This window comes from Stenella coeruleoalba (genome assembly GCF_951394435.1).
Source record: "Stenella coeruleoalba genome assembly, chromosome: 16".
In the NCBI taxonomy this organism is placed as follows: domain Eukaryota; kingdom Metazoa; phylum Chordata; class Mammalia; order Artiodactyla; family Delphinidae; genus Stenella; species Stenella coeruleoalba.
Window position 1 is genome coordinate 10,752,474 of NC_137162.1, and position 15,254 is coordinate 10,767,727.

The 15,254-nt window shown below is 42.3% G+C and overlaps 1 protein-coding gene across 1 annotated transcript in view; it reads right to left on the bottom strand.

The window, feature by feature from the left end:
* Positions 1-15,254, bottom strand: part of PLPP4 (phospholipid phosphatase 4) — a 491,600-nt gene that overhangs the window by 1,106 nt on the left and 475,240 nt on the right. The gene's annotated exons all lie outside the window — the stretch shown is intronic.

Consider the following 15,254-nt stretch of genomic DNA (forward strand, 5'->3'; position numbering starts at 1 on the left):
AGGACAGCCCCTGTAGCATTTCTCTCTGCTACAGTGTCTCAGGGTTCAGACAACTCAGCCATCCTCTGTAGAGGCTATCTCTGTGGTCGGAGTGACTGCAGCTCACAGCTCATGACACAGTTCCTGCTGAGGGTCCAGGGGCAGCTCTGGTGCCTCACAGCTCCTTCAAGGAACCAGGCATAGCTTCCCAGGCAGCTATACAGTGTCGTCAACACACCTCTTCCTGCCTTCCTTCTTGTTCTGACCTGAAGCCTCACCGACTTGGTTAAGACATTCCTCTTCTGTTCCTTCCCTTGCCCCACCCCTGGGGGCTCCTAAGGGAATTTGATTTCCAACCCTCATGTACTTTGTCAGGTCACTGGGAGCAGTGCATCTGGGGAGATGGAGAAAAAGTCAACTTTTTATCATTTTTCTTGGCAGTCTACTTGTATGTGCTGGGGATTACCCCAGGACCAAGGGGAAGAAGTAGGAAGGCCAGAGCAAGAGTGGGAGATAGGAGAGGGCCCTAGGGAGATATTTCTGACTGCAAGGAATAGAGTGCCTGAAAGCAGACTAAATGCACTTCAAGCAGCAAGGGCTTTCTCCCCCTACATCGTAAGAAATCCAAAAGGAGCTGATCTGGGGGGTTTGTTCAACAACTCAGTGGTGTCTGAGGTGGTGCCTCTGCTCCTTTCTGAGTCCAAAAGTCCAGAAGTAAGAGTAGGGTGAAGCTTCATCCTGTATCTCTCCGGGAGGGAAATCTTTCCAAGAAGATTCTCAGAATATTTCCTCTGAAGTCTCTGGACCAAATTAGGTCCCCTGACTGCCAGTGGAGCAGCTGGAAAGTGAGTTTCTGGCATATTCAGCCTCAGTTTATCATTGATCCACCAGCAAGAAGATACAGTGGGTGCTGGCGACTGGGGAGGCAGCAGACAGCATTGGTGCTCGACACTGTCATTTATGAGGGCTTGAGTGGTGGCATGATATTTTTGCCCCTCTACCCCAATACACTCTAAGAATATTTTTGCAAATGCCTATATATGTTTCTCCCTATCCACTCACTAGGGACAATATATTAAATTTGCAGCACAGCTCCGGGTGTGCATGTATGAAAATTCTGTGTAAGATGTGGGCTATATACACATCCAAGAATTAGCTTCATTTTCAAAGAAGAAACAAAATGGCATACCTAACTAGTGGTAGAAAATAAACACCCTTATCCCTTTATTGAATCAGAGGATTTGGACCTGGGATCTGCTACGAATTTAAATGCTTTAGCAAATTAGTAACCACAGTGGTGAGAAAGCTTAGCGTCTCTTCCTGATTCCTTTCACCACCAGGCAAGGAGCCCAGCTTAAGATGGAGATGTGTTGCTATCATGTGAGCCAGAAAATGTCTGAAAGGAAATATAGAAATGTGTAAAATATAGGAAGTATTTTCTAAGATTTTAGGAACCATACCACCAAATTAAAAATACCTAAGGTTATCCAAGGAAGGAGAAAGGAACCTACTTGGTGACAGTTTTACAGATAAACTAACTGAAACTCATTGGTGGTAAGTACTTAGCATGTTGAAACTTAGCATGTTGAAACTCATTGGTGGTAAGTACTTAGCATGTTGATCTGTCTGGTCCCAAGTACTGTTTTTTTAATCGCATCACCCAACAAAAACCCAACACTCTAAGGATTAACAGAGATTTTCTTTAAATTCTTCAAGTGTGTAGTGAATGTTCTATTTTATGTAAATTATATTTGAAAATTAGACCCAGTAGCACCTGTCATTTTTTTATTTTTTTAGTTTTGCACATGAGATGTAGTTTGATATTTATGCAAATGACAAGGCACTTCAGTGCATGGCAACTGTGTCTCAGTCTGCATAATGGCTTACTGGACTGTTCAGTCAGGCTCAAGCAACCGCAGCTACCTTGGGATAAAAAAAGCACTCAGTCGTGCCCACCAGAAAGGGGATGGACTCAAAGGATGACAACTCATCTGTAAAGTTGCCAACTTTCACTTGATAAACCAGGCATAAATGTGCTGGATAATAACACCCACCTGCTCATGGTCAAAGTCACAATTTGAGAGCTCTTCTATTCGCTCCAAATTTCTAAACCTCAGAACATCTATCTGTCACTTTTTTATTATTTCTGAGGCAAGATGCATATAGTTGTTCACAAAATGTGTGATTTTTCTACAGAAAATCATCTGGCTGGGAAGGTAAAAGCTTTTTGGAGTGGATGACAATCTATTGCTTGTAAGTGAAATTTTCACCTTCTAAAATAATAGGGTTGTTCTAAGAAAGGCCCTCCTGTAGCACCTATTTGAATTCCCTTGCTTTGAAGCTACAGATGCTAAGGCAGTAAAGGTGAAAAATTAACATAAAAGCACACACAAAGCTAGGACTTAAATTGTCCTCAGAATTCTCATGACAAAATTGTGTATTACCCAAGATATTGTAACTTCATTGTAGAAAAAGTTAATATGCAGAAAGAAGAAAAATAAACTCACCCCTAATTGCTCCACTCTTAAGTAATTATTTAGAATGTTTTTCTTGCAATCTTTTTTTTTTTCTATTTTTACTGTCAGGTTTTCCAAGACTCCTAATTCCTATGATATATTCTTACTTAGGTACCAGGATCATTAAATAAAAGGATATGTAAAGTAGCTACTAAAATGTACTATAAATGGAATGATTTTTTAAATTTAATTTTTATTTTATATTGGAGTATAGTTGAGTTACAATGTTGTGTTAGTTTCAGGTATACAGCAAAGTGATTCAGTTATACACATACATATATCCATTCTTTTTCAGATTCTTTTCCCCTATAGGTATTACAGAATACTGAGTAGAGTTCCCTGTGCTATATAGTAGGTCCTTGTTGGTTATCTATAAATGGAATGATTTTGATTGGAATAGTATTGTGCTCCTAAGGTTCTCTCCGCCTGGTGTAGATGGACTTTTGAAAATGCTTCTCCAAATCAATTAAACGTAGTTGGGTATTAGCATGTCAGCAGGACTTATTTTAACACGTCGACTGAATCCAAGGGCACAGGGTCGAGAGGCTGTACTCATAATTAGAGCCTGCATCGTTCTTTCTGAAGCACATCCAAATCCATCACGTCATTTAGTCCTTTCACAGACACTCTGAGCCAGGTACTGTTGTGACATTTTTCCAGAAGAGGGACCTGAGACTCAGGGAGCAACAGCTGAGGACTCATGAATGTCTGGAGGCCACACCTTTGCACCCCTTTACGAGGCACGACTTTTTTACGAGCATTAAGGGGGTTGTCAATTGGACCTGAGGTTCTCCTTCTTGGAACCCTCCCAGCAGAGGTGAGGCTAGGGGGCAGCAGGAGGTTTCCTGTATTCCTGTATTTCCTGTAATGGGAGGTTAAACTAGATGATCTCTCATGTGCCTTCATTCTCTCAAAGCCTATAATTGTGTGTTCTCACCCCGTCTCATTAGCCCCAGTGCTGGGATGATAGATGGGCACTGAGTGTACAAACAAGATGTTCTGTTCATAAAACTAGGTCCCATGTGGCCCAGTTTCGGAGGAAGAACTGCAGCCTTGTAGAGGATTTGAGTTTGTTTAGGGCTCTCTCGACCACTCGTGGCAAAGTGGCAAAATCCACAACTTTTTATAACTTCTCTGTGTCCTTCTCTCCTCTGCTACCCCCAAATGCTCGGGGCTTTCCTCACTCTCCTGCATCAAGAGCGCCCTCCCCCCATGCATGCAGGCCTGTCCTGCAACGCCACGTGTTTGTCCCCCAGTCATGACCCATTTGACCAATCACATCCTTTCTGTCCCCTTGAAGCTACCTGGGGGGTCATTTCGTGCATGGCATGAAATGTTCTGTCTGATCTCTTTTCTTAGGAGGCTCTGCATAGATTTTTGCCCTCTCTGCTCTCAGAAATCAGGGAGAGGGGTGAGGAAAGAAAAAGCCACGCTGGCAATCCTGAAATTGTTATAGGTAGGGGAAGGATGAGTCTGAAAATCCCCACACATTAAAAATTGTGTGCCCTCTCACACAGAGGGAGGTATCGTCCCCGTGGTCGGTGTCATGCACGAAATGTCTAGCACCCTGAGTGCCCATGGTACCCCGGGGCCATCAATCTGCCATCATCAGCACAGCGAGGACCTTCCAAATGGGCTGCCCCTGCAGTGATATTACAAATGGAAGAGAAATGGGGGCGAGGAGCCCACGTGGGTGAAACGGAAGTCGCTTTGACCTCCGAGGCTGGCATCTGCAGTCCAGGCGATGGTAGCAGCATTGACGCAACTGTGATGTGAGGAACACAACCACGTCTGCAGTAAGGCTGCATCCGTAACCACAGGGACGAGGATGGAATCTAACTGCTCCGCTCCCGTAGCAGCGTGAGTGGACTCTGAAAGTCTTCATTAACCGAGGCATTAAGATAACGTAAAGGATTTCCCTGGTGGCACAGTGGTTGAGAGTCCGCCTGCCGATGCAGGGGACACGGGTTCGTGCCCCAGTCCGGGAAGATTCCACCTGCCGCGGAGCGGCGGGGCCCCTGAGCCATGGCCGCTGAGCCTGCGCGTCCGGAGCCTGTGCTCCACAACGGGAAAGGCCACAACAGTGAGAGGCCCGCGTACCGCAAAAAAAGATAATGGAAAAATAATGACACACACAAGACAATTGCTTTCATTATAATGTAGGAATTAAATCAGAACATCTTTTTTCCAACCCCCCTCTGTGTAGTTCAGAGAAGACTCTTTAAGCTCTCTCTCAGAATGAGGAATGTTTAACTAAATTCTATAACTTTAGTTCATTATCTACGAAAGCTTAGAATTTTTTTTTTTTTTTTTTTTTGGCTACGTGGTTTGTGGGATCTCTGTTCCCCCACCAGGGATTGAACCCGGGCCCTCGGCAGTGAAAGCGCGGGGTCCTCACCACTGGACCGCCAGGGAATTCCCAAAGCTTAGAACTTTATACATGTGGCAAGATGGGTTAGCTTCCCTCTCTGCCCCATTTCTGCCAACCTGCATCACTCCTGGCAGAGTTCCTGGGAGTCTCTCACAAGATTAATAAAAAGATGGAAAAACTGTTTTTGGTGGCAGTGGGGTGGGCAGCATAAAAGCACATTAGAATTAAGCAGGTGCATTTATTTGTCCTCTAAAAGATCCAGTCTGAAAAAATCAAAAGGAGCCAAAGCTTCCCACAACTAAGTGCTTGACACCTCCTCTGCAGAACGGAGCCTAGAGCGATGCTCAGAGCCTGAGGACGCAACTTACAAATCTGGGATGCAGCCAGGAACCCTAGGGTGAGAAAGGACCGCGGGTGATCGTGGTGGTGAGACAGAGAAGGAGCCTGGAAAGAAGAGGAAAGTCCAGATGTGCACCAGGTTGAAGTGTTTGCACTGCCCTTTGGACACCGAGTGGGTAGTTAGCCAAATGTAAGGTGGTGGTTCAAGTAATGCATGTACCTAGGGCCCTAAATAGCCTTATAACTAAGTATGTTACAAGCACTCAGTTGCATAAAGTTTTACTCCATCAAAATGTTAAACTAGAAGAGCAATAGTTTCCCTTGAAAGGGGCAGGAGAGATAGGATTAATATTTTAACAGTCACATAGTTGGTGGTGGTCCAGTTTTGCTTTTGTAATCCAGCCACAAATCTCTGATGACAGCTCTGGCTCTGCATTAGTTGACTTTATGACCTCTCATGGGTCAACTGTATCCTCCCCCCAAAGATATAACCCCTGGTACCTGTGAATAAGACTTTATTTGGAAACAGGGTCTTTATAGATGTAATCAAGTTAAGGTGGGGGTCATACTAGATTAAGGTGAACCCTAAATCCAATGGCTGGCATCTTTATAAGGAGAGGGAGATTTGGAGTTGGGGACACATACAGGAATGAAGGCCATGTGACGACGGAGGCAGAGACTGGAGTGATGCAAGCCAAGGACTGCTGGCCATCACCGAAAGCTGTGAAGAGGCCAGCAAGCTTCTTCCCTAGAGGCTTCAGAGGGAGCACGGCCTTGCTGACTCCTTGATTTCAGACTTCTGACCTCCTCAACTGTCAGAGAATAAATTCCTGCTGTTTTAAGCCGTACAGTCTGTGATGATTTGTTATGGTGGCCCCAGGACCCTGGCACATGACCTTAAGGTAATTGCTTAACTTTTCTGATCTCCTTCCTCAAGTCTCTATTAGGATGGTTCCCTATTTTCTACATCCTCATAGCTTCCTCTGTGAACTCCCCTTGAAGCCACATGCAGCGTTCAGCAGTCTTTCTGTTCTTACGTGTCTAGTTCTCTTTGCAGAGTCAGTCAATAGCTCTGTGAACGCTGGGCCAATGTATTGATCTCATTTATTCCTCTGTTCCTGTGGCCATCCCCATGCCAGGAACACAGTAGATGGTTGGGGGTAAATATTTGGGGGGGTTTGTATAAACATTAATAGCCATGCATAAGAGTGTGTTGTGAGGATAGTAGCAGAGCACACCTGGCTAGTGATTGTTTTATAAGTAAGGCTAAACTGGGACATTGGGCTGTTACTTAACCCTGGGTGGTGGCTGAAACGAAGAGAGGAAAAGAAGGGCAGCAATCAGCGAGCTGTTGGGGTATGTATGGAGGTTGTTCAGGCTGAAGACTCCAGAGGCTGATACAGAACGTCCTCTGGGAGCAAAGGAGCTGCCAGGCGTTAGTAGCTCGGCCAGTTTTATCTCCACAAGGCCACACATTGTCAGGCGTCTTCACAAGCAATTCACCTCCCCAGGCCTTTAGCTCACGCAACCCACTCATGGATCTTAGGAAAGGGCCCTGAGGACATTGGTGATTAGAGGACCTTCACCCCAAGAGTAAAACTTTCCCAACTCTGCCACACATCAGTTTTACTAAACACAGATTGATGAAAAGATATGTTGGAAAGAAAGTAGAAAGCTATGGGACAAGCAGAGGGGTCTAGTCAAGACTCTTGGATAGTATGAAAAAGTCCAAGAAGGTAGAAAGTGGTCCACCTTGAAGAGGTTATATTATCTGGTTATTGTCAATGCAGGAAGATGAGACGGGGGGCGGTTAGGATAAAGCACTATGTCCCAAGCCTTTCTCCTTTAACTCTTGCATTAGTTGAAATGTTTCCTCATTTTATTTTAGAACAGTAGGGATAGAATTTAGGCACAGAATCCATTCTCTTAGCCATGTTATTTCAACCTGGTTTCTGACAATGAAAGAGTGTTTTGGTTCCTGGGACAAGAATATATATCGTCTTTGCCCCCAGTTGCGGACTCTCAACCACTGCGCCACCAGGGAAGCCCCAGTAGGGCCTTTTTGTTTCTCTATTCTATGCATAATAGTTTGCATCTGCTAATCCCAGACTCCCAATCCATCCCTCCCCAACCCCTCCTCCCCCTTGGCAACCACAAGTCTGTGCTCTATGTCTGCGAGTCTGTTTCTGTTTCATAGTTAAGTTCATTCATGTCACATTTTAGATTCCACATATAAGGGACATCATATGGTGTTTGTCTTTCTCTTTCTGACTTACTTCACTTAGTATGATAATCTCTAGGTCCATCCATGTTGCTGCAAATGGCATTATTTTGTTCTTTTTTATGGCTGAGTAGTATTCCATTACATATATGTACCACATCTTTATCCATTCATCTGTCAATGAGCATTTAGATTGTTTCCATTAATTTTTATATAACAACTTAAAAATGCAATTAGGTGCACAAGTACACACAGATGTAGAAAGACAGCACCCAAACCCTGCTGGAGCTTGGCAAGTAGTGCCACCATGCTCAGTCCTACCTGGTAATTTATCAAACACTCATGTGATGGAGTATTATACAGCCATTAAGAAAGATGAAAAGATGTGCATGCATTTATACAGAAAAACATGTACAATAAACTATTAAATAAAAAGCTGGCTATAAAACAGTATATACAATACAATCCCATTTTAATTGTATACTGTAATATAGGATATAAATAGCTAATATTTATTGAACACTTACTAGGTACCAGGCACTGATTTAAGATTTTACTCATGTTATCTCATTGGATCCTCCTAAAACACTGTAAGGAAGATACTATTTTTATCCCAACTATACAGATGAGAAAATTGAATCAAAGTTTGAGTGAATTGTCCAGATCACAGAGTCAGTAAGTAATGGGGCGCTGACTCTGGACCCGCATATGCTCTTAGCCACCAGGCTATACTATATAAACCTCCTCAAAGTTGAAAGCAAGATTAACAGTGGTTATTTCTTGCTTTAAATCCATTCTTGAAATGGGTCATTTTCTTCTTTAAGCTTATCTGTTTATATAAAACCCATTTTATCTTACATAAAATCCATATCTTATATAAAATTCATATATATACAGATAGAGAGAATTATATATGTATATAACATATTTATATATAAATATCTGTATATACTTATATATAAATATGTTTGTATATAACATATAACATATGAATGTCTTACACTGGAAAGATAACCAGTTAATAAGAATTGGAAAAAAGAATACAATCTGTGAAAGGACTTTTATAAATCTTCCTTTCTGTCTATTGAGCTCTAGATGTATTTCAGGGCCACTTTGCAGGATTATTCATCTGCCTGTAATCTTTTTAAATACTCCAAGGCCTAATTGTTTAACTGCTTAATGAAAGAGATTTCCTTTGAGATTCTCTAACAAGCTTAATAATGCCTTTCAAAAAGAGCTGAGTAGCCAGTTAAATGGAATTATATAGGCATGACTATTTGCTGTTATAAGTCAATTTTGCTATTTTCAGACTTTGTAATTGGTTGTGCCTTTTCTGACTCTGAGGCAAATGAACATTTCATACTTCTCAGTTTGTCAGCACAAAAGAAAACTGTTGTAAAGCTTTGCTTCCTCATATATATTTCATTCTGAGATGTTAGAAAACACGCTCTTTCAAATGCTGAACAGACACTTTTACAAAAGGTCATGCTGACCATTGGAAAATGAGCTGGTGAATATAATTCCATTTGTCTTAGCAGCTCAATTAATCTTACAGTTTTAGGGTATGTGAGTACGGTGGAGGGGAGCAAAATCAATACGATGCCTAGAGTACAATCTCTGAATGTGAAGCAGCACAGATTTCCTCAGGATCAGAGGAAAATGACTAGTGAATGTACCAGAGCTGTGGCTTTATGGAATGTTAGCACTGGGGAGGTCTGTCCAGGGCCATTACCCAATAGCTAGTTATCTCTGTTCAAGCTTAGAGCTCAGATCTAGGAGTCTGGCATCATCCTTTGGCAGGTTACACCTGGAGACAGAAAATTCTCATTCCCCAGTCCTAGCTTTAGCTCATTTATCTTTAAGGTTTATTGACAGAGATGAAGGACAATTGCATATTTTTAAAGAGGATTTTGGGGCATGAAAATACAAGGTTCTCAGTATTGGTGTTTTTTTTTTTTATCACAGCAATTGCTTTCTTAATGCTGGTGGAGATGTGGGTATAAGCTGTGTTCCCCAAGCGAGAAGCCTGCCCAATAGTAATAGCTGCATTTATACTTCCGCCCTAGAAGTCATCACAGATTGCCTGGTATTAGCTGTGTGTATATATAGAACACAGCTTTAATAATAGTAATAAGAGCAGCTGTAATGATTTCCTGCTACGTGACACTCGCTAATAAGCTCTTTACATACGTTTGTTTCATTAATTTCATCCCATCACCTGATGAGGCAGAGCCTCCTTATTATCCCCATTTGTTCCTGAGGACATGGGGGCTCTGAGAGGCGAAACCACTTGTCCAAGGTTACAAAAGCTGCTGCAGAGGAGCAGAGTCTAGGCTCATAACCACGTGCGCCCAACTCCAAAGGCCTGTGTGTTAAATCTCTATGCCACACTGATGTGGAAGACACCCAGGTGGAGTATACTGCAGCATGGCTAGTGCCAGGGGTTAATGAGGTGGGTGGGAGAAGAAGGGGTCATTGTAGTAGCAAACCTGGGAACTTTGTTTCCAATTTATTGTTCCCCACCCCAACTCCTACCAACCCAATACAGTTCTGGGGAGAAGCCAGGGACCGGACAGTCACCCTTGACTGTCAGAGAAAAGTCCTGCTGCCATCTGTAGGAGAGGAATTCAAGCAAATTGTAAGCTATTGTTTCAAATTCTACCACAGGTGCCATTCATTATTTAAAAGATTGCATTTGTTTTCAGAGGTACAATTGGTATTTCAAATAGACAATGGCCCTTGCTCAGCCTGAGTCTGCCTCCAGGTCTCACAGAAAATTCAGAAAGAAATAAGCATAGTGGCTGTATCAATTTATACTCCCACCAACAGTGCAAGAGGGTTCCCTTTTCTCCATACCCTCTCCAGCATTTATTGTTTGTAGATTTTTTGATGATGACCATTCTGACCGGTGTGAGGTGATACTTCATTGTAGTTTTGATTTGCATTTCTCTAGTGATTAATGATGTTGAGTATTCTTTCATGTGTTTGCTGGCCATCTGTATATCTTCTTTGGAGAAATGTCTGTTTAGGTCTTCTGCCCATTTTTGGATTGGGTTGTTTGTTTTTTTGATATTGAGCTGCACGAGCTGCTTATAAATTTTGGAGATTAATCCTTTGTCAGTTGCTTCATTTGCAAATATTTTCTCCCATTCTGAGGGTTGTGTTTTCATCTTGTTTATGTTTTCCTTTGCTGTGCAAAAGCTTTTAACTTTCATTAGGTCCCATTTGAAAAAGAAAAAAAGAAAGAAAGAAGCAGACCCAGGGTCTGGTTAGAGAAGAATGAAACCAGTGGGAGGGGTCCTTGTCAGGCTAGGAAATCTGAATAGATTTCTCCAAAGTAAGCTCTCCTTTTTCTGTATGCATTTGCTCTGTATGATTGTAAGTGTTATGAATTGCTTTATAGTAACCATTATGGTTTTCCATATTTTTTATGCTTAGTCTACACTACAAACTTTTGTTTGGTTTGATGGTTTGGATACACACACACACACACACACACACACACACACACACACACACATAGAGTTTCTCATATTTAAACAGGGATAATAATTATCTTACAAATAGTGGTTAGGATGGGAAAAAATATAGATAAAGTTCTCTAACATAATGGGTGACACATTAATTGTTACACAATTCCAAATTTTCTACAGGAACTAAATAGTATTTTATAATTGACAGAAAATAAATGCAAACTTCTAATTTAAAATTTCTTCAGTTATTCCACAATTGAGAATTCAACTAATGGGTCTGTGTGTATGTGTCCCAAACGTGTACACCCATAAACACACACACACACACATATTGCTTGAAAGCATAAAAAGGATATTTTCTAATAGCTGCTATTTAAGAGTATCAAAGCTCCAAGAAAAGAGATCACCTTTTTATAAGTATTTCAGCTTATGATGGTCACTTGCATAAATTATTTGTTTTTTAATTGATTTCCTGGGACTGACCAGCACTTAATTAACTTACTCCATCACAGAGGAGCATAAGGAGAGAGTGTTTGTCGTTTTCCTGGGGATCTGTCACAGTTTTGTTGAGTTTCTTTTGGTGGCAAATATCAGAAACTCACTTCAAATTAGCTTAGGTGCAGAGTGGAATTTACTGGAAGACATTGAGGTAGTCACTCCTGAAATCAAAGAAAAGGCCAAGTGACCCAGGGGTCAGGAGAGGAGGAGTGAAGGAGGAACCTCTAAACCACAGTTTGTGGTGACCCAGGGGTCAGGAGAGGAGGAGTGAAGGAGGAACCTCTAAACCCCAGTTTGTGGGCTTTCCTTCTGAGCCTCATCACTCAGCCCTCTTTTCCCATTTGCATTGTTTCTTGGTTTCAGTGCTTGAGAGAGAGAGTGGTCCAGCTTGGGTCAGGTGTCCACGCCTACTCCCATCACCTGTGACCGGGAAAGCAGGGTCTCACTGTAGAACCATGGCTGCTGGGGGCCCACGCCTGTGTATGTGTGTACGTGTTTTTGTGTAGGCGTGTTTAGGTATGTGTGACCAGGGGTGCCATGGTGGAGGGGGTGGTCCTCAGGGATCTGTGACTGGACTGACACCCCCCAAATGTCTTCTCCACGCACAGTTATTGCTCTAGAGGGGTAGAAACTTCCATTCCTCTTATATTTTAATAATATTGCTCCTAGGTCACCTCCCCTCTCTGGATCTTGGTATCCTAACCAGAAGTCGCATAGGCGATACCTTTGAGCTTTAGCAAGGCACACCAATAGTACTTCATCCAGCACCTGGGGAGTCTGTCTCAATGGAACATTCGGCTGGCCAGGGTGGGTGATGGGTTCCACTTGGAAATACCTACTGCCTTTTGTAAAGGGACTGCCAAGAATGAATCATGTTACAAATACGTCCTTTTAAAAGAACAATCTTTGCCGTAGTATGCCTGTGATTGCCTACATGCCTGTGCCCTGTCATCTTTGCCGTAGACCACTTCCTGCAGTTAGCTAATCACCTGCCTGCAGTGGGCTGGAAGGAGATGAATGAGACTTACCCTTTGGCTGGGAGTCAGGGGCCTAGGTGTTAACCCTGGGTCTGCCTTTATTACGGATGGATACTTGGTTACTTAGTATCAACTGTCAGGACTTTGATTTCCTCATCTGCAAACTGGGATCAGAATCCCCATCTTACCCAAGGAGCTGGGAGAAGGAATAACATACGTGAACATACCTTTGACGTCGTAAAGCTCTATGTAAATGTTAAGTCTATTCTCCATTTAAAACTCTGCCAACCCGTTATCTCTTGGGTGTGATAAACCACATGCATCTGTGCTTGCAATCAACCAGAGACCCTACTTTCTCTGGGCCATGTGGCAGAGGAACAAAATCTGTGATTATTTTCTTTGAACTACTCTTTCATTTTAGAAACGGCGACATCTTCAGAGAAAATAAATATTCTGTGATATTCACAGCTGTACCCCTATGAGAGTAATTAAGAGACTCTCAGAGGCAAAGTTATATATAAAATATCCCCAGGAGATTCATTTTTCCACTGAACTATTCCATAAAGATGAGAATCACTCCCACATGCCCCTACCTTGTTCCCGTTCCCTGAAGACACAAAATCCTTGAAGTATTATTGAGGTTACTTATATTTTGTTTCAAATATGAAACTTAGTTATCTAGGCTCTTAAGATTTAATATTTACACATAAAGGGTCACCACAAATAATTAAATATCATTCAGAAAAGGTGAATAACTTGTCTTCCTGCAAAAAAATAGCCTTAAACCTATAAAAGATCCTTCCCACTCTGAAAATAATTCATACCTCGCTTGTTGCTTTAGTGGCAAATCACTTCCCCAGCCCAGCACTTATCAGAGGTAGTTGGGTGACAGTGGGGCAGAGCTGGAGCCCCTCTGTGGTGATAACAAACATGGCGAGGCTGGTCATCCCCTGAATATTTCCTCCTCAATACCAATACCAAAGCAAAGAGGAACAGTCTTTGGGAAAGACCAGTTCCCAAGGTTCTCTGAGGGAACCAATACCAATACCAAAGCAAAGAGGAACAGTCTTTGGGAAAGACCAGTTCCCAAGGTTCTCTGAGGGTGCGGGTCCCTGGGGGGTATGAGGGTGACGGGTAGGAAGGAGGGGGAGAAACACACTGGGAGTGGCTGCTTCCTAATTGCAGAATCTGCCAGAGTCTGTCCAGGACCGCCCCCTACCTCACAGCCTAAGCCTTTGCCTCTCCCTCAGGTACACATTACATCAACCGAAATTCCCAAGGCAAGACACACAGTCGGGCAGAAATAACGAGACCTCTGCAGAGCACACGTACCCCGAAAGGCAACATACTGAAAACCTCTACTGGAGAATTTTAAAGAAGCCTGATACATATCATTTTAAAAAAAGGAAGAAGGGATATTTGAAACACAAAGTAAGAACACGCAGTTGTGAATAAGAGATGCGAGATCTTGAGCGTGAAAAATGAAAGTGTAGAAGTGAAGAACCCAATAAATGAGTTGGAGAGCTGAATGGATACATCCGAAGAAGAGAGACTAATTCAGGAGAGAGAAATTAGGTGTGGGAAGTATGGGTGAGTAAAGGAATTAACTCATTTTATTTTTGTTTTGATATGCAACGACCTCCTATTACTTCTCCCGTACAAACCAAAGCATAGCCATGACAACCAAAACAAAGATTCTAGATGAGACCAACAAGACAAGGGGGAAGTAATGCAAGATGGATGAAAGTGTGTGAATGTTCTTCTAAGGGAAAAAAACCCACCAATAATAATAAAGCAAATAGCAGATAAAATCTAATTAATAAATTATATAATAAAAATAATGCATTTTGGTAGGGGGAGGGGAGATGGAATGAAGAGTGAATGGGAGGGAGCTGTTGCCTTATTAATCTTTGGGGTAAAAAAATACATTCTCAAGTGTATATAAACCATGTAAATCATTGAGAATGTGTCCCTTTGGATCAAATGAGCCTCCTCTGGGACCTAATTTCTGAAATCCATGTTCAATTTAAGGTCTTATTTCCAGTGGCTCCCCCTCAAAATTGGACCCTTCCATACTCAAGTCACGCTTTAGGGATTGCTGAATGCAAATTATAAAGGCATTCTTGGGATATCATTTCCACTATGTTTTTCCAAATCCTCTCCTGGACCATTAGATTTTGGATTACAAACCATCCTAGGGAAGTTTCCATGCCTTTGGTGTTTCTGAGCCTGGTTCATTGAATAAGAGGATGATTCATAACTAGAATGATATAACTTCCACTCTGAAGGACCACTTGCTCCCATTTCTCCAGTTACCTGCCTTTTTCTCCACAATGGCTTTTATTACAGCTTTTCATCTGAATTCAGTTCATTGGTCATCCTCTAATTAGCCCAAAGTGTCTCATTATCAGCTCATGCCTGGTCAATTATCTGGTTACCTGCAGTATCAATCAACAAGACGTCTCCTCTGATTTAATCTGTAGGCTCACAGCACTGAGACAGCGTGGGGCCCTTTGCTGTCACAGATTCATTAGGGTGAGAGGATTTATTTCCTTCATCTTACCAGCTTCTCATTAGAGTTAGTTAAACTGCCTTTGTGATGCACTCTGTAGCCTGGGTTTCCACTTGGAAAGGTATTTTTTACTCCAGGGGGACTTGGTGATAGCACCAGCCTGCAAGCAATAACTTCAGGAATCACATGGGAGAACACTCACCGTAACAGCCTGGGGAAGGGCGATGGGAGGCCTGGAATCTCCTTTATGCTTTGGGGTAACTGAATTTAATGATTGATGCTTAGAAGGATCATAATTAGACCTTGCATTAAGGTTTCTCTACAAAAGTGACATCAAATTTCTTGAGACTCAATATTTTTTGTGGAGG